The sequence below is a fragment of the Malus domestica genome, chromosome 03, assembly GCF_042453785.1.
Source record: "Malus domestica chromosome 03, GDT2T_hap1".
NCBI classification, from domain to species: Eukaryota; Viridiplantae; Streptophyta; class Magnoliopsida; order Rosales; family Rosaceae; genus Malus; species Malus domestica.
The window spans coordinates 32,533,243-32,551,791 of NC_091663.1; the positions used below are offsets into that span (position 1 = coordinate 32,533,243).

General features: G+C 38.3%; 2 long non-coding RNA genes across 2 annotated transcripts; one reads left to right on the plus strand and one right to left on the minus strand.

Moving 5' to 3' along the window:
- Window positions 1-4,501: 4,501 nt before the first annotated feature.
- On the minus strand, window positions 4,502-5,969 carry LOC103406951 (uncharacterized). Its single transcript, XR_011579488.1, has 4 exons — window positions 5,596-5,969; window positions 5,009-5,045; window positions 4,624-4,860; window positions 4,502-4,529 (listed from the first exon to the last, which is right to left on the minus strand). It is a non-coding gene; the product is annotated as an uncharacterized lncRNA (long non-coding RNA).
- A 2,814-nt stretch (window positions 5,970-8,783) lies between these two features.
- LOC114824046 (uncharacterized) lies at window positions 8,784-10,474 on the plus strand. Its single transcript, XR_003772282.2, has 2 exons — window positions 8,784-9,266; window positions 9,382-10,474. It is a non-coding gene; the product is annotated as an uncharacterized lncRNA (long non-coding RNA).
- The last annotated feature ends 8,075 nt before the right edge of the window (window positions 10,475-18,549 follow it).

The following is an 18,549-nucleotide window of genomic DNA, read 5'->3' on the forward strand; positions in this document are numbered from 1 at the left end:
GAAAATGTGTAAGGGTATGGTACATTTCCATCACCCATACTTGTGTAAAAGAGTTGGTGATTAGACAATATTTAAACACTAAAATCACCTTACTACTCCAGATTAACTCCTATCCCTTCATTGAGATTTAAGTGATCTAATCTGGAGTGTACATATCTCACTCACACGTTTAAACAAAAACTAGCCATTGGAGGCCAACCCTTCATTTCTTCTTCTTCCTTCTTCGATGCAGACAACACCCTTTCCTCAGGAGCTCCTTGCTGCCTTCGACCCCTCGACTCCAGGAGCTGGTTAGCTTCCAACATCAAGTCCAAAGAAATGAGCTAGAAGGAGAAGTTCCTTAGGTTTGGTGTCAACCCTTGTTTAGGCCATGTACCAAGAGGAATCAATTCTACTCCAATGGCGTACTGGTTGACTTTAATTTAACATTGATATACCCATGTATCATTCCTTAATTGATTGGTAGATCTGCATATGTTCACATACGGGAATGATAAATATAATACATGTCCGACGTTTTAGGTGGCTTTGATAATTGTTTGAGAGAAAATGTTGAGTACTTAGAGGAGCTCAGAAGTCTAGCAGAAACGGAAGGAGTGTCCAATCAAGTTAACTTCGTCACCTCTTGCTCGACAGCAGAAAGAAATGCACTTCTTCTCTCCCAATGCCTATGTGTTCTTTATACGCCAAAGGGGAATTACATAATTTTGTTCCGTTGATCAGATATTGTGGGGAGAATGAAATTGATGAGATATTCAAAAATGCAGGATGAGCATTTTGGCATTGTACCTCTGGAGGCAATGGCTGCTCATAAACCTGTCATTTTGTGCAACAGTGGGGGCCCTGTAGAGACAGTGAAGAATGGTGAGACGGGATTTCTGTGTGACTGTAACCCATGAGAGTTCTCTTTGGCTATGGCTAAACTCATAACAGACCCCCAGATGGCTCAGAGAAGGGGTATAGAAGCACGATAGCATGTCACAGGGTCGTTCTCTACGAAAATATTTGGTCAGCACTTGAATCAATACATTGTTGATGTTGCTCGGACCAAAAGAGACTGAAGAGGGAGTTAACTCATAGACCGAAGTATAATCTGGTTAGTTTTAGGATTTTCTTATGTTTTATGATTTTGGTTCATATTTTAATATTTGATATTTTGTATGACTACTGTAAGGCAATTGCATTTTCTATGTACGACACTTTGATATTGTTAACAGTTATACGTAGCCATCGATAGGCATCACTGTATTTAGCTATACTCCCCAAAATTCAAATGTTCTGTTCTTTTTTTTAAGGCGTATTATATTAGTACCCCACGTATTGTTGAATACATCCCACAAACTTAATACATCCCATATTTGCTTTTTTAATTAACAATTATCTTAATGCACCTCACATCCTTTCCCATAACACCCTCATAACCCACTTTCTCAACATACATCTTATATTTTCTACATACACCCCACATCGTTCACATCTTATAATACTCATTTTTAATTATTGTAAACTAAATTGACTTGGGAGTAAATTAAGGAGCAAACTGGTGTCTGCATCTCAAAGTATTCTACTGTCAAGGATTTTGACTACAACATACTCACTGCATATAAAGACTCACTACAGAAGACTTCCCCGTTCATATATTCAGATAACTCGGACTTCTACAATTTCGTTTCCAATCACAAAAAATGAGAATGCATGAAAATACCATGCATAAAGTATGGAGGGTATGAGAAAACCCAATAAAAAAGGGAAAAGAAGGAGAAAAATAATCACATATGTCTTATGCTGATTATTTTCTCTTGCAATTGTTGGGAGGGTTCTACATGACCATGGTGCAGATACAACCCATGACTGCAGGCACTTGGAATGATATGACATAAAACCTTAAATTCCTTCTAAGAGCTTGAACACACAACAAAATATTATGGTTTCCTGGGAATCGCATGCAAGTATTTGCAGTATTTGTAATTCACAAATTCGAACTACTTAAAGTTTCATCGTTCATCAAACGAATATGATCCTACCCTAAATTCTCTCTATCGAAAGACTAATATCTCACTTTATATAGGGAGATGTCATTGAAATCACTAAAAAAAATGAAAAATATGGAGTCTTACCTCGTGAAAAGTTTCTAAAACATCGATTTCGTGTTTCATTCGTAAAAAAAATAAATTAAAAAAAAAATCTCAATCAACGTATTAGTTTCATTGGTTAGAATTTTATTTTACAATGGAGGATGAAAGGGGTTTTGAGAATTGAAGATAAATATACTTTAAAGATGATTTGGCATGTATTCAGAAATTTCTTATTTTTTTTTAAATCTTATAAGGTCGAAATTGTCATTGTACAATAGGGTATATAAGTCATTTAATATTAAATTTCAATGTGGGATGTATTCAACATTATTTGGGGTGTATTCAACATTATGTGGGGTGTATTCAACATTATGTAGGGTGTTAATAAAAAAAGACTTTTTTAATTACTTAACAAGAAAGGCATTAGTGCTTTTGAATGTTGTTGTCTTCAACTAATTTGCTAAACATGGCCCGTCGTAGACTTTGAAGTGCTATGTTAAAAGGCCTTACTTAAGGCCGCCATAGCCTGCCTAGACCCTAGGCTGCTGGCCATTGACACGATTAATTCTTAGGTGTCTTAAAAATAAGAAACGGTGCCTAGATTTACCTAGGCACTCGCCTAGATTTACCTAGGCACTCGCCTAGGCACCTACCTACATTGTGTAGGTGAGGACTCACTGAGACAAAAACTAGATAACTTCTATTTAGTTGAGTCAATTCAAGTTTTGGCTCGCCAAATAGGAAATGTTGATAATACTAAACAACATGCATGTATGAAAACCGCGTTCGGTGTCACTTCATATTCTTCTACTCCTCTAAATTAAATGCCCCGTTTGGTTTTCCAACTACGGCGTTGAAACAAAGGTATAAGTTCTGGTCCCTTCATGGTGGCCCCTCCTTAATTCAAAACATTTGTACAGTTATGGTTGTTTGCCAATTTTTCAGATTGCAGTGATGTTTGCCGCTAGCGTTTCGAGCATTAATGATTCATCGTTTGCAGGCTAAAAGGAAGAAGACAGGAAAGAACTTCGGATTATGCATGCAATTAGTTGTTCTATATATACCTTTGAGAATTCCGAATGTAAAGAAACATATCTATGCTAGACCAGCTTACTTTCTAACCCAATGGCTCATGGCTTTCTTCTCATCCTCTTATTCTCTCACATCATCTCTACAAATGTTCATGCATGCAATCAAACTGAGCGTGCCTCTCTTCTGTCCTTCACCTCCACCCTATCTTCTCCCCCTTTAAAGTGGACTTCAGTTAACTGTTGTTGTTGGAATGGCATCACTTGTAATCAGGATGGTTTGGTCACCCATTTGCTCTTATCCTCCAAAGGTCTCAAAGGAGCTATTTTCCCCTCATCATCATCACTAGGAAATCTCACACACCTCACCCACTTGAATCTCTCTCACAATTCACTTTCTGGATCACTTGATACTGAATTCTTCTCGTTTTTGAATCATCTTGAGATCCTTGATTTAAGCTTTAATCTTCTTTCTGGAAAGCTACCTTTTTCTCTGCCATCCCACAATATCCAGATGTTGGATTTGTCAAGCAATCGCTTTCACGATGCAATTCCATCATCATTCTTTCAACAAGCTTGGAATTTAACTAGTTTCAACTAGGGGTGGGCGCGGTGCGGTTTGGTGCGGTTTCGAGTGAAACCACAACCGAAATCGAAACTTTTTGCGGTGCGGTGCGGTGCGGTTTTGAAGCCAAAACCGAAATGAAACCAAACCGTTTGGTTCGGTTCGATGCGGTTTCAAACGGTTTCGGTGCGGTTTCAAACGGTTTCAAACGGTTTCAAACCATAGATTAACAAACTGAAAACAACAAATGGTGCAGACTCAAAATGAGAGAAATCAGACAAGATGTACTAGGCAGGAGCGGGAAGATTAACGACATTAGAACCACAACACAAACTCTTTGAATTCTAAAAGAATGATACTCAAACAAAATAGTTTCAAATGAATGAAGGAAATAGGTACTTACATGAATAACTAAAACCGGACAGCTGACATTAGACCTGTAAACGGGTCGGGTTTATTGGGTTTGGGTCGGGTTTCAACCCGACCCGTTAAGTTAACGGGTCACCCGAACCCAACCCGTTAAGCTAATGGGTCACCCGAACCCGACCCGTTAAGCTAACGGGTCACCCGTTTCACCCGTTAACAATTATTATTATTATTTTTTTTGCATAAAGTTTATTTTTTGTTATTAAGACTTTACTAAAATTACTAAAATATCCTCAACTAACGGGTGCTAACGGGTCTAACGGGTTGACCCAAAATGACTCGTTATTTAACGGGTTGTTAACGGGTTCACCCGTTAGCGACCCGACCCGTTAAGCATCCACCCAAATACAAATATTAACGGGTCGGGTCGGGTCGGGTTAACGGGTTGGGTCCAAAATGCCAGGCCTAGCTGACATGCCGTATTTTATCTATATTCTGAAAACATTGCACAGAGCTTGTCAATACAAATTCAAGTAACCGAGCCTTGCAGCAGAATTAAGCAATTCAAAGAAGACAAAGTCGAACTTACTTTGAAAATGTCGAACCAAAACGTCAACCTGACAGGATACAAGACTCGTATGCCTGAAAGGATGGCACTGTGAAGAACAACGGCTCTGAGTTTTTTCAATTGAGAAGCCAAGTGCAGTGTTGGTCCGCTTCCAACAGATTGGCCATACACTATCAAATCCTCCTGTCTAATTTCATAGTCGCTCTTCAAACAATTGTACACGGCTTCTATGTCATAGTATGTGTTGAACTCAGATGGCTAAACAATCACCAACATTAACACATTTCAATCGTAGATTTTAGCTATGACGGTCAATAGATCGATGTAAAAGGGATGCACGTTAGAACCTGAATTCTGCACTAACCACTATAAACGCAAACCAACTCCATCGATACTCAATACTTACCTTACCAGTGGATGCTCCATATCCCGAATAGTCATAACTGCGACAAAGAAAACCATGTTAAGTACATCCGGGAAGGCTTTCGCATCACTGAAACACAGTGAATTACAAAAAATTGCAGCATATCATCTGCATTTTACATTCAAAGTACATTAACGAACTCTCAAGCGCTTAACAAATGGCGGCAGAGGAATTTCTACGACGAGGATCGCTCTCATCCTACACATCCATTCCATACCAACCCCGCCAAAAAGCATTAAAACAAGAAAGCTACACGATCAATCAAACAGTTTTAGCTTAAACTGTTGTTTACTGGAACAATCAAATGTTGAAATTTCAAAGAATATAAAGACCAACAAAATATAAAGAAAAATTAGCATGCGTATTGACCGCCGTTGTTTACTGGAACAATCAAATGTTGAAATTTCAAAGAATACTAGCATGAACAGATAATCTAATAAAAAAAAACAAACGAAACATATCAAACGTGGAAGCAGAGAAGCATCCATATTTGAAATATCATACACCAAATTCAGAAAATTTATTTCAAAAAAGGCAGAAAACAATCGCTCGCAGGAAGAAGCACATACAGAAGCAATCGCCGCAGAAGCAGATGCAAGCAGGTGACCAGGTCGCATAGGCAGATGCGATGTGGAGATGCAAGGAGCGGCGCAGAAGCAGTCGCAAAACCACTCGCACTCGGTGCAAACCCAGAAGTTCTAGCGGCGCAAAACCAAGTATACCGTATAACCTAGTTGAATAATGAACTAAATAAAACTAAAAATTGCGGTTTCGGTTTCGGTGCGGTTTTGAAAACCCAAAACCGAAACCAAACCGTTTTGTGTGCCGCGGTTCGGTTTTGAAACCGAAACCGTTTCAAAACCGCAAAACCAAACCGTTTGGTGCGGTTTGATTCAATTCGTGTTTCGGTTTCGGTTTTCGATTCCAAGTGCCCACCCCTAGTTTCAACGTCCACAACAATAGCTTCTCAGGTTTGATCCCATCCTCTTTATGTCTTCATTCTTCTCCCAAGATTAGGCTGTTGGATTTTTCCCTCAATGCATTCAATGGTAGCATTTCTCCTGGACTCGGGGAGTGTTCAAAACTGCAAATTTTTCGTGCTGGTAACAACATCCTCTCAGGGCTACTCCCCAAAGATATCTACAATGCCACCAAACTCAAAGAAATTGCATTCCCTTCCAATTCGCTCCATGGAGCCATAAGTGAGAAAATTTTCAACCTCACCAACCTCGAAATCCTTGACATCTCCTTTAATCAATTGAGTGGAGTGCTCCCTCTCCATTTTGGAAAGCTTTCCAAATTGAAACTCTTGGCTCTTGATTACAACCATTTTGAAGGTTCTTTGCCCCCATCGTTGATGAATTGCACGAACATTGTAGAAATACGTATGGCAGCCAACAACTTGGGAGGAGATATCTCCATGCTCAATTTCTCGAAACTTAGTCACCTCAGTAAACTTGACCTACTTCGAAACCACTTTACTGGTACATTTCCAACAAGCCTTTATTCATGCCAATCCCTAAAAGCTATTCGCTTGACTGCAAATAATCTAAAGGGACAAATACAACCTGAAATTCTTTCATTGAAGTCTTTGTCCTTTCTTTCACTGAGTGGCTTAACCAACATCACTGGGGCAATGAAGATATTAATGCATTGCAAAAGTCTTCAAACACTCTTGCTTTCGTATTCATTCAAAGGTGAGGAATTGCCAGCTGATGAAGGAATGCTTGACTTCGGTGGGTTCCAAAATCTTCGAATGTTGACTTTTTTTAATTGTGAATTCACTGGTCAAATGCCTTTATGGTTATCAAAACTCAAGAATCTAGAGATGTTGATTTTGAAAGGTAGTAGAATTACAGGTCCAATTCCTAGATCTTTAGGGACTCTTCCCAAGCTCTTTTACTTGAGCTTGGCAGACAACCAAATTTCTGGTGAATTTCCAAAACAACTTTGTGGACTACCAAGGTTGGTACATGAACCCACCACAACTCAAGTAGACGATTATATTGACCTGCCAATCTTCACCCCTGTAAACCTAATTTACCCGCAAAGATTGTCTAGCTTTCCACCAACGATAAACCTATCCCTCAATTATATTCATGGTAGAATACCTATTGAGATCGGCCAAATATACCTTGTCCACAACTTGGATCTTAGTGGCAACTACTTTTCTGGCAACATTCCAGAACAAATATCTAACTTAAAAAATCTACAGACTTTGCACCTCTCCATGAATCATTTGTCTGGAAACATCCCGTTGTCATTGGGAAGCCTTAATTTTTTAAAATCCTTCAGTGTCTCGTACAATAATCTCGAATGACCAATCCCAACAAGCACTCAGCTCCAAACTTTCAGTGCTTCTGCGTTTGAAGGGAATTCAAAACTGTGTGGCCCTCCACTTCTGAATGAGTGCCTACCAACTAAGGGTATTGATGCAGATAATAAGAACAACCAAGGTGTGGACAGTGAGCATCAATTTCCATGGTTGTATATTTTCTCCGCACTAGGTTTCATCGTTGGATTTTGGGGGAGTGTGTGGTTCTTAATTGTTAAGAAGACATGAAGATATGCGGTATTAAATTGTTAGACAATGTACAAGATAGGCTTCATGTCAATATTACAGTGCTTATGACCATGATGAAAAGAAGGCTTAGAGGATACTAGATTGTACTTTTTATCGTACATCTTTGGTTTTCTTTTCATAATGAAGACTGCAAAGATATGTATATTTTTTATACTAGTTCTTTTTTTAAGTTTTATTTTAGAGGGGTTTTGGCTTATATCTCGTTTTTTTTTTTTTGTATTTTTTTTTAAAAGGGGTAAGGTTTATGTTCCTTTTTTTATTTTATTTTATTTTATTTTATTTTATTTTATTTATTTTATTTATAGGCTTCATGTCAATATTACAGTGCTTATGACCATGATGAAAACAAGGCTTAGAGGATACTAGATTGTACTTTTTATCGTACATCTTTGGTTTTCTTTTCATAATGAAGACTGCAAAGATATGTATATTTTTTATACTAGTTCTTTTTTTAAGTTTTATTTTAGAGGGGTTTTGGCTTATATCTCGTTTTTTTTTTTGTATTTTTTTTAAAAGGGGTAAGGTTTATGTTCCTTTTTTTTTTATTTTTTTTTTATTTTTATTTTTTAATTTTTTTAAGGAAGGGTAAGGTTTATCTCCCATATTTTTTCTGTATTTTATTTTTCTTGCATTTTGAGGGGTAATGTTTATATAGCTTCTTTTTTTTCATATCAAAATTAAATTAAACTAAGAGTGTGTAGTGTGCGATTAACCCTTATTATAATGCATGCAGTATGAGAGCATTAATAAAAGTGCATAAATGTAAAGAATATTTACAAAGAAATAACTTCCTACATTATCGGAAGTGAACATCACAAATTACCAATGATCCTTGTCTTCACCAAAGTATAGATAATAAGTCCTGGAGGAGTGCAAAACAAATAGTGTGAGCGGGCAAAAATAAAAGTTTTTAAAAACCTTGCTTTTCGTAATATAGTAACCCCTCGCTGTAAAAACCCGTATAATGATTTTTTGTAGAGGAGAACTTACTCAGAGAATTTCAGACACAGGCAGGCAGGATGGTATATCATGCCATGACTTTAATCTAGAAAAAATAGAAATATATATTGTTGTTGTTGTTGTTGTGATTTATGAGTTTGTGAATCCAAATATGGCATGATCATACTATTGAACAAAAAAAAATAAAATAAAAATGAAAGAGAAGTTTTCAAACAAACAAACTTCTCAAACGACAAAGGAAAGGTAGCACGTCTCAAACTTGGAAAACCCAAGTCGACAAAGACAGGAGCAAAAATAATAATAAATATATATAAAGAAAAACACATATATATCCCTACATAAGAGGAAGAAACTTGGAGCAAAAACTCCTTATTTTCTGCAAAACGTGGGAAAGTTGCAGTCGTGGAAGATTGCTGCACAGATAGTGGGAGAAGTTAAGGGAAAGTGGAGGCCTCTACTCCCCCACTAAAAACTCCAAAGCCTTCCAACCATGCCTATAAATAAGTACTAGTTGCAGTGCAAGAGGGCAAAAATGGGAACAAGAGAGGAGACGCTGCAGAAATTGAGAAGCACAGAAAAGACAACAGAGAGGCAAAGCAAGAAAGCAAAGGCACAACAAAGGAAAAGAAAGAAGAAGAAGAAATCAAGAGCTACATGCAAGAACAAAGAGCAGGAAAAGCTACACAGCATTTAAAGGTATAAAGCCATCTCATTTAATTTTTTGGGTTGTTTCCTTCTTCTGCTTTGTAGGAAGAAAAGAAGCACTTTTCTTCTTCAAGTTTTCCCACTCCCCAGCATTCTTGAGTTGCAGTCCAACAAAGCCAATGAAATCACCACTTCTGCTCCCTGCCGTTGCAGTTTAATCCCGTGAATTTCTTTGGGGTCTAAACCACTCCGTGAAATTCCGATCAAATACAAGAGCTCCGCTCCATGCCGTTGCAGTTTAATCCCATGAATTTCTTCGAGGTCTAAACCACCCCGTGAAGTTCCGATCAAATCCAAGAGCTCTGCTCCGTGCCACTGCAGTTTAATCCCATGAATTTCATCAAGGTGGTCTAAACCACCCCGTGAAGTTCCGATCAAATCCAAGAGCTCCGTTTCTTGTCGTAGCTGTCGAGTGAAGAAAAAAAGGCTGCTGATGATAAAGAAGAAGAAGAAACAAAGTCCACCAAAACTGGTGCCTTTGTTCCGCAGAGAAAATGACCATTGGGTTACTGAAGTTGAAGAAGGCGCATCCGTCGTTCCCCCGTTCGAACAAATGCCGTTCATGGCCATGAACTCTCTGCCATGATGCCTTTTTCAATTGCCAAAGAGTGATCACCTCACGTGGGAGTCTCCTCAGATGGAAAAGAAAGAAGGTTTTGTTGAACTTTCAAAGTCTTATTGGAACTTGAAGGCCTGGAAAGTTAAATAAAAAAGAAGAAGGGAAGAGAAATTTAAAGTTTGCTGTAAGAAACTTGGGAGTCCCAACTTTATACTTAAAGAAAAGACAAAAGTCTATTTTGCCTTGAACCATGCATCTCACGTGGAGAGGAAAAGGAGTTTTGTGGAAAGATTTGGGTCAAATGGTTTCAAAATCCCATGGTTAGATGGGATTGAAAGTACAAAAGAAAAATATGAAACAAGGGGAAGGCTGTGTTCGACATAATCCGTATGGAATGGATCCCGTGAAGGAATTAAATGAAACATTTTCTCTATTCCAAGCATGGTTCTCTACAAAATTTTCAGGAGAAAGAAATTGCAAACGAGGAGGAAAAAAAATAAGATGTTCTTTCATGTGGGCTTTATGTAGCTTTTGCAAGTTAAAAATTGTTTCTAGAAGCCAGAAATGCGGAGATTAAAAAAAATAAGTACAAGCCAAAGTCAAATGCCAAATCTAAAAAATAGTGGGATTATTATGAGTATACCCGTTAATTTCATTTGACAACAAAATGGAACAAAACCATGGAAGCCCTTCAATGGTCATCCACAAAGCCACACCAAGACTTAAACGGCACGAAGCCACAACAAGATTCAAACGGCACGAAGCCACAACAAGACTCAAATGGCATGAATCCCACCAAGGAAAAAGTTACTACAAGAGGGAAATAAATAGATGTTTACTCCCACGTAAAGTTCTACGGGATTTGGAAAAGTTTCAAAAATTCACAGAGAAGAAAAAAAGAGTTTGCTGACAAACTGACAAGCTGACAAAACAAAGGAAAGCAAGGAAGAAAAAAATGGGCACTTCACGTGGACATTATGAGCATGGCCCCATTGATCGAATATGGTGCATAAAACAAGCAAATGTGGAGACAAAATGATAGAAGTTGCAAGTCAGAAGTAAAGGAAAGAGTTTAGAAGTGAAGGAAAAGAAAAGTGCCATAAGTTTTTTTCACAATAATAAAAAAAGGAGGCAGGCTTTCATTCGTACAAAATCCTATTTCAAATAGGATGGAATTGCTATGAAACCGTATGGAAAAGTCAAGTAAAGATGAAGTCCCATTTCACAAGGATCTATTGGATATTACCAAAGGTCATGTATGGGTTTCAAACAAATCCAATTGACTACATAAATGCCTTTTTCAGTCCATATGGCGTGAATCCCACCTTCTACTCAAGGAAAGGACAAAGTCTTATTTACTTTGTACTGCGCATCCCACCTGGGTTACTACTTGAAGAAAAAATTGAAGTCCCATTTCACAAGGATCTATTGGATATTGCCCAAGGTCATGTATGGGTTCCAAACAAATCCAATCGACTACATAAATGCCTTTTTCAGTCCATATGGCGTGAATCCCACCTTATACTCAAGGAAAGGACAAAGTCCTATTTACTTTGTACTGCGCATCCCACCTGGGTTACTACTTGAAGAAAAAAGTGAAGTCCCATTTCACAAGGATCTATTGGATATTACCAAAGGTCATGTATGGGTTTCAAACAAATCCAATTGACTACTCATTTTACCAAGACTGAACACAATTAGGCAAATCCAAATAAAACATTATGAACTACGCCGGTTTGATTCCGTTAAGGATACGTAGGCAGTCTGATATCAAATTATAGACGCAACCATGAAATCAAGACAAATCCTTGGTTTATATAAACTAAATTCACTTTTAATTACAAATTCTACGAAGAGTAAAAAAGAAGCGAGCTGGTTCAAATTACGAAAGACACGAAGCCGCTTCAAATGGTACAAAGCCGTTTCTCATTTGGCACGAAGCCACATCAAATTCCAAATGGCATGAAGCCGCGTCAAATGCCAAAAGGCATGAAGCTGAAGAAAAATTTCAAATGGCATGAAGCCAAATCAACAGCTCCAATGGCTTAAAGTCCTCGCCTATAAGAGCCTAAACTGCACAAGGCACAAATGCTCCAATGGCGCAAAGTCCTCACCCGCATGAGCTAAAACTGCACAAAACATCAAATCCAAACAAGTATCAAGCATACAAAGAACTATGAGTGACTTGATCCCTCAACAAGGGTACGTAGGCAATCTAGGGCTCTACCTAGACGCAGTCACACAATCAAATAAACACCCAAATCCACAAGTTACGATTTATTCATATTAGAATCAAAGGGTATTCCTTTTTCAAAAGAAAGGTTGTAATTAATTGGCGTGTAGCCTAGAATGGGTTGAACTCGAATTAATAAAACCCTCTTCGAAAAAATGAATGAGGGTGAAATTGTGTCGAATGAATTATTTGTTTACATATTATGTACAATTTTTGCTCAACATAATTTTTGGCACGCCCAGTGGGACCCATTTCCTTTTCATCTCTAATTTTGAAGATAATTAATGTCCTATGTTTTTTGTTTTTGTAACAGGAAACATGGCGCCACGAGTTATTGTTTACTTCCACAAACTCCCTATTGCTGAATCCAAACTTGGACATGGAAGGCATGTTGGTCACCGAATCTCCTTCACCATCAATGAAGGACTAACTGTCTGCAACATAATGAAGGCTAAGATAGTAACAAAGACAAGCAAGGTAGCTGTCAAAAGTGATCATAGTTGGGCCGAAGAAATGTTCGTCCAAGAACGCCTTAAGGAAACAAATATTTTTCCCAAGAAGAGATTCCTAGAGTAATGACTCAATTCCAAAGGTTGGGGATAAATGAAGACACCGAACCTGAGAACATGCTAGTTTTGATGACTAGGGCATCAAATACAGAAGAACAATTGCTAGAAATGCAACGAAAACTAGCAGAAAAAGAAGCAGAAATGGCGGCTTTGGTAGCTAATAAGGAAGCTGAAATTGCGACTTTAGCAGCTCAGTTAGCCGCTTAAGCTAGCATAAATAATGCTGGAGAAAGAGCAAGGAAAGAAACAGAAGGAGAAAGTTCTGGTAGCCAACTCACACTTCAAGATATCAATGCAATTTTCGCTGAAAAGATTCATGAATTTCAAATGTCTTTAACGACACCAATTCTCGGATACTAGAAGCGTTGTCCATCTCACTATGACATAGTGCCATTTCCCCAAGGATATAAAAAACCGAGCTTTGATAAATTTGATGGTTTAAGTGGTTCTCCTCAAGAACACTTAGCTCATTTTTACTCAGCTTGTGGGGAGACATCGCAATCAGATCCCTTATTGGTTCAGCAACTTGTTCAATCACTCAAAGGGTCTGCTTTCACATGGTACACTCAGTTAGAGCCCGGATCTATTATAACATGGGATGATATGCAAAGAGCTTTTCTAGCTCAATTCGTCAGTTCAAAGAAAAAAGTCACATTAATGGATTTGGCTCAAACAACACAAAGGCTTGGAGAAAGCGCGAGCGAATTCATCACAAGATGAAAGAGTCTTAACCTACAATGCATGGAAAAAGATTTCTGAATTTTCGGCGGTGTAAATATGTTACAATAACCTTATCCCCGAGATTGCAACATTTGTAGGAATTACGGAGCCTTGAACTTTCGATGAGTTAGTATCCAAGGCAAGTAATGTGGAGAAATAAATGTCCCGGAAAAATGTGATTGGAAAGATGATCCAAGACTTAGAAAATAAGTCAGACACCAAGAATGGAGATAACAAAAGAATGTCGAAGAAGGGAGATTCTATGGCGACATTTGTCAAAGTAGACAAGAAAAGTGACACTATAAAAAGAAAAGAAGAAACCAAAGGGACGAGGAGACTTTCGCTTAAAGAAAGAAAAGAAGTTAAACATAGTTTCGATGATGAAGATGTTGGAACTATCCTCGACGAACTCCTTGCAGCAAAGATGATCACGCTTCCTGAACCAAAGCGTCCCGCTGAAGTAAATAAGATCGATGATCCAAAGTATTGTCGGTATCATCGACTCATCAGCCATACGATATAGGACTGTTATATCCTTAAGGATATAATTCAAGAAAAAATCAACAAGCATGAGATCGAGGTGGATTCATCTTCAAAACATCAGACGGCAACTTCCAAAATGATCGAAGGAAAATCAACACCCTCCTCTCCATTACCAGAAGGGGCAATCCATGTAGGATTCCATGTCAATAATGAAACCACAGTTGTCCATGCTTATCCTGGCATGCCTCGTTCCGGAAATCCAAAAATTCCAACTCTATACGAGCTCATGATGGCACCAAGTTTTGATGTTTGGAAGGATTCGTCATCACTTGAATCCGAAGACAAGTGGCAAACCATCAATGAAAAGAAGGTGAAAAAGATTGCTAAACGTCTTTCTTCCACAAAGCGATCAAAAGGAAAATTATGGAGTGGACCACCCTCAAAGGATGGAAAGAAAAAGAAGAAGAATACTCAAAGAAAGCCTAAAGTCTTTCAAGATGATGAGTACAAGCAGCCTTTCAGAGCACCAATAACCCTTGGAGACTACCTCCCTCCAAAACTTTTTAAGAGTAAGGGAGGCGAGGAAGAAAATGGAAATTGTCGCACGACCTCATGTGAAATCCACAACGATGATGAGGTAGATGAAATAACTCTACGCTCTGGCCAAAGGATCATGTCTGCGGATAAGAAAGAAAGAAAAGAAGTAGTTGATTCAGTCAAACATTCCGATAAACTAAGTGTAAGACAAGTTCCAGTCATTACCACTGTATAGCCCGCAGTAGAAATTTGAATCTCAACCACAAAAGCAAGTACCTCTAAGAGACATGCAAAAGATGTACTACAGTCCCAGGATGGCAAATATGACATCATCGACCATCTTAAGCGTATTCCATCTTTTCTCAGTGTGTACAATGCTCTGAAAATGTCAAATGAGCTTAGAGAAACACTTATTACGGCTTTGACAAATCCTGAAGTATTTGAAACAAACTTCAAATTTGCAGAAGTGGATACAACGTCGCCAAAGTATTGCACTTGCTGCCTCGCAAGTATCACATTTGATGAAAATGACCTTATACTTGGAGACGAGTATCATAATCGACCCTTGTACGTCAGTGGACTGGTGGGAGATACATCGATGAATCAAATCTTGCTTGATTGTGGATCAACAGTAAACCTGCTTCCTCTTCGAACCCTTCGAGCTTTGGGGATGAACATTCGTCAACTAACACCATCAATGCTAACTATTCAAGGCTTCAATCAAGTCAGACAAAAAGAAATGGGAACGATAGCCTTACAAATGGAGATAGGAGAGTTGTACTCTGACGCCATTTTCCATGTAATCGATGCTAACACATTTTACAATGTTTTATTAGGGCGTCTGTGGCTTCATACATATGGTGTTGTTCCTTCTACACTCCATCAGTGCTTCAAGTGTTTGATAAATGGCGAGGTCAAGACAGTTCTAGCGAACACCGACCCATTTAGGGGTGAAGAAGTGAATTATGCAAATGCAAAATTCTACAAATAGTCAAAGGTCACTTTTTTCACAACTAACAAAAGATAAAGTAGTGCAGAAGGAATCACAATCACCAGCTGTGGAAAAGACAAAGACGTCAAGGCTAGTCAAAATCGCCAATTCTAAAACTCCAAAATCCCGAAAAGTAGTTTTCAACCGTTCATTAAAAGACCGAAAAGAACCTGAAAAGAAGGTAATGGAGCAAATCCAAAATGCATTTGAAGCACTTATGACCAGCTACACAAAGCCTCTACGTAGAATCAACCAATCGATTCCTGGGGGCAATTTGGTAGTCTCAACCAATTTGCAAAGGAATAATGGTCGACATGGTTGCATTGTTTCGTTCAAAAGAAACGATTGTTTGACAAAAGTTCCATTAAAGATAAAGACGAAGTGGTGCAAAGCTAAAAAGAGTGCCATCAACGTCATAGTGCACCAAGAAAATGACATGCTCAAAGCATCTGTCTCAAAAACCAAGAATTATGAGTTTGAAGGCTTTACTGATCTCGAGAAAGCAATGTTGGCTGAAGGAGAATCTAGTAGTAAGCCACCTCGAGTTTCTATCTTCCAACGACTTGGTAAAATCACCAACTCTCAACCTAAGAAATCTCATAAAGGCAAAAAGTGGAGAGTCAAAACCCAAAAGGTGACTATAAACCGAGACAAAAATGACGATACACAAGAAGAGGTACAAGATGTTGTTCAATTGAGTTCAAGCAGTGCCACCCCAAATAGAAGATAGGGGGCAAGCTAGTGCCTAACGTCTCCAAGAGGAAGGCATACACAGAGGAAGCAAGACAAGATAAAATCCTTTCCTCTGAACTACGTATGACTTGATCCCTAAAAAAGGGGTACATAGGCAGCCTATCATTAAAAATGGGTGCAGTCATAAAAAATCAAAATCAAATCTCGAAAATTAAGGGATGAACTACATTCGGCTTGATCCTTTCACAAGGTACGTAGGTAGTCTAGTTTTATTACTAGATACAGCCATAAAAAAAACACTTTCCCGAAAAAACAATGGATGAACTACGTTTGGTTTGATTCCTTCACAGGGTATGTAGGCAATCTAATCCAAAAAAAAAAAAATTAGATGCAGCCATAACTCATCAAAAATCATTCTTTTCCCCTACAGGATTAGCATTTGTTCGAACTGCCATATGCTAACATCTTCAAAAATTACCAAGGCCAAAGCCACTAGAGGTGACTTTAAATTGAAAGTGGCAAAAGCACTTCTTCAAATTGTCATGTGCTAGGCATATGTAATTTTTCACTTGTGTAAAGTGATGAAAAAAATTACTAGGGCAGGGCATAAGGAATTTTTCACTTGTAAAGTGATATAAAAACAAAAAAAGAAATGGGAAGAGAAGTCTGATCCATGCGTGCTTGACTATAAAGAAGCTAAAGACCAAATAATCAAATTTGTTCATGGGAGCTGCGCAGCAGCTATACATAACTAAAAAAGGTAGACCAATAGTTATGTTGGAATTATGGTGCAGGAAGCATGTCGTGTAAATAAAAAAGTCTGATGCATGCATGCTTGATCACAAGGAAGCCAAACCCAAATATCAAAGTCATATTTACTCATTCATAAGTGCTGCACAGCAGCTGTACTATGCTAAAAATTAAAAGCAACAGTTATAAAAGGTACGGCCATCTGCAACGAAACATGTTGTGTGGACTAAAATTAAAAGAAAAATGGTGCAGCTGCTTGTAAGGAAGTATGCTGTGTAGAGCCTTCCAACATCAAACTATGTTTACCCACAGGTACTGTCAGCATCTATGTTTAAATAAACGATACAGTTACCTACAAACAAACATGCTGTGTGGACTAAAGTCAAAAGTAGCAGTTGTGGTGCAACTATCTACAAGGAGACATGCCGTGTAGACCAAAAATTAAAAGCAACGGCTATGTTTGAATAATGGTCCAGCTGTGTACAATACAGCGTGAAGCTCTTTTAAACATCAAACTACACCTGCCCACGACAGGGAAAACGGCAGCAAGAGACAAGACCAAACTCTCTCGTTTCCCCTAAAAAAAAAGTGGGATCCCTATAAATATCAGAAATGGCCACCAACAAACAGCCCAAGCTGCACAATTTGTTCTCCAATAGCAAAACAAGCACCTCCCATGCGGCGTTAGTGGTTGCGATAAAGGTGTGCCCACCCTTTGTCGCTCCAACAAAAGATCCCTGAATAAACATCATCGTCGTCGCGGCACAGTCGCCATCAACAGAAGAAAAGTACTGAACACCAATCAACGGCCCGTTGGGTACAAATTTGGCCATCTTCATTCATTCCCAGAAATATAAAATGCGGGTCAATATAAAATACGGTCATATCAATCCTTATACGCTCAAAACAATTTCACGTATAAAGCTTGAGGGGGCAATCTGTTGAACAAAAAATAAAAAAATATTAAAAAATTAAAGAGAAGTTTGCAAACAAACAAATTTCTCAAAAGACAAAGAAAAGGTAGCACGTCTCAGACTTGGAAAACCCAAATCGACAAAGACAGCAGCAAAAATAATAATAAATATATATAAATAAAAACACATATATCTCCCTACAGAAGAGGAAGAAACGTGGAGCAAAAACTCCTCATTTTCTGCAAAACGTGGGAAGGTTGCAGTCGTGGAAGATTGATGCACAGATAGTGGGAGAAGTTAAGAGAAAGTTGAGGCCTCTACTCCCCCACGTAAAAACTCCAGAGCCTTCCAACCATGCCTATAAATAAGTACTAGTAGCAGTGCAAGAGGGAAAAAATGGGAACAAGAGAGGAGACGCTGCAGAAATTGAGAAGCACAGAGAAGACAATAGAGAGGCAAAGCAAGAGAGCAAAGACACGACCAAGGAAAAGAAAGAAAAAGAAGAAATCAAGAGCTACACGTAAGAACAAAGAGCAGGAAAAGCTACACAACATTTGAAGGTATAAAGCCATCTCATTTAATTTTTTGGGTTCTTTCCTTTTTCTGCTTTGTAGGAAGAAAAGAAGCACTTTGCTTCTTCAACTTTTCCCACTCCCCATCATTCTCTGTTAGTGTTTTATAAAGTTAATGTTTTGTATGATTATTTTGAAAGGTTTTTTTTGTTATGTAGAATGGTAATGTTTTTCACAGAAATATGGAAGGGAATTTCAGCTATATGCAGTCTTACATTGCAGCAGAACATAGCACTCATATATATATGGTGTC